Genomic DNA, 1,826 nt, shown 5'->3' on the forward strand with positions numbered 1-1,826 from the left:
GATGACAAGTATTTTCGGACGTAGGAAGTACCAAGTGTTCACAAACCCACCACTCCTAACCTTGTGGAAGTAAAATCTTGTTTGTCGTATAGGGAAATGGAAAATCCAACCACCGATTGATCTTTGCTCTCATATGCTATGAGGGCTAACATGTAACATTCATCTTCGTCCCCAGTCTCTCTCTCTCCCACACACAGAAATTCACTATCAAGCCCTCTCCAGTTTCCTCTATCTATCCTACACGTGGCTACATCCCCATGGTTGCGGACTCTACTTCCGCCTTGGTAGTGTCGACCACATGGTGAAGGCAAATGAGTCGACGTGCGTGCTGCTCCTCTAGCACCTAAGGGCTCATCCGCGCGCCCCGCCTACAACGATGATGTATTCAAGTACCCATACCAGTGACATGACCAATCAACCAAAATCTTCGACCCGAAGTCGATGGATGGGAAGGGTAATTCGTTGAAACTTGGATCCCCCTCTCTTTATCTCTTCTCGAAGTCTTTTTTATGCAAATTACCATTTTTCCGTGCTAAGGTGATTACGTTGGTGGTAGAAATCCAAATATTCTACCAACCCTCTCAAATCAAAGTCAAAAGAACGAAAGGTTAGAATTAGGATGTTAGTGTGGCACTAAAGAGTTTGGCATTGCACTTCTTGCGTGGTAATTCTAGGACTTCCTTTGATTCACGTGACAAGGAAAATGAAGGATTGCAATGACCCACCCATTTGGTGAGAATGTCAGTATGGTGGACTCCAACATAATTTGAAAACATGGTATTTTTCATAGTAATGTCTTTGAATAAGTCATAGGAGAAAAAAGTAAACAGATTTTATAGAAATGAATGATGCACGAGAGTATGAAGAAATAGATAGATGTTGAATTGAATTACTCATTGGAGGCACACAGAATTTGAGTTAGAGGGTGCTTGGATCCAAGGGACTTATTTTAGTCAGCAGTATTCTCTAAGAGGCTAAAGTTCCAAGCACCCCTGACTAAAGAGGTGCTAAAACTAGTCTTGAGACTAAAATGTTTTAGTCAGCGGTATTCCTATTAAAATGTGGATTAGTCCCCTCTCTATTCATTTAACTCATCTCCTTTAACACATGCAAGTTCTGAATTGGAGGGTTTGAAGGATAATAAATGCTCATTAACTTGATTTTAGTCCCTTTAGTATTTGGATCCAAGCATGGGTGAGGCTAGCAAATTTTAGTTCCATTACTTTTAGTCATGAGACTAAAACGTATCCAGACACCCTCTTAATGTTAGATTTCGTACGATATTCTTATCAATGAAATATATTCAATAGAATTATTCACTTATTTATGAGGATATGCTACATTAATTAAGAATACTCAATTTTTTGCAAAAATTGTACCGTCCAAAAACATCTTTGAAAGTACCGTGACAGGATAGAAATTCAGCCGTGTGCGAAGTAATAAGGAACAACGTAGTATACTCCCTCCGTCTCATAATATAAAAGTGTTTTTGACACTAGTGTCTTGTATGTATACTGCATATGTTCAACCGTCTACATCTGATGAGTAGTCTAAAAAACGCTCTTATATTATGGGACGAAGGAAGTATATTATATGTGTGCGTATGTATGAGCGTCTACATATGGGTAGTTTTTTCTGTTAAAAATACATTGCACCAAGGAATAAAAGGTCCCCTGCACAAAAAAAAGATAGAAATGGCAGAAAAGTGACAACGAGCCCCCTACGCCTCTATAAAGTAGGACGGGCCGCAGCACCCCCCACCCAATACCACTCCGTCCGTCCACTGCAAACAAACCAACGCCTTGACCCCTGCGCTCTCCCCCCCC

This window comes from Triticum dicoccoides, chromosome 6A, assembly GCF_002162155.2.
Source record: "Triticum dicoccoides isolate Atlit2015 ecotype Zavitan chromosome 6A, WEW_v2.0, whole genome shotgun sequence".
Classification (NCBI taxonomy): domain Eukaryota; kingdom Viridiplantae; phylum Streptophyta; class Magnoliopsida; order Poales; family Poaceae; genus Triticum; species Triticum dicoccoides.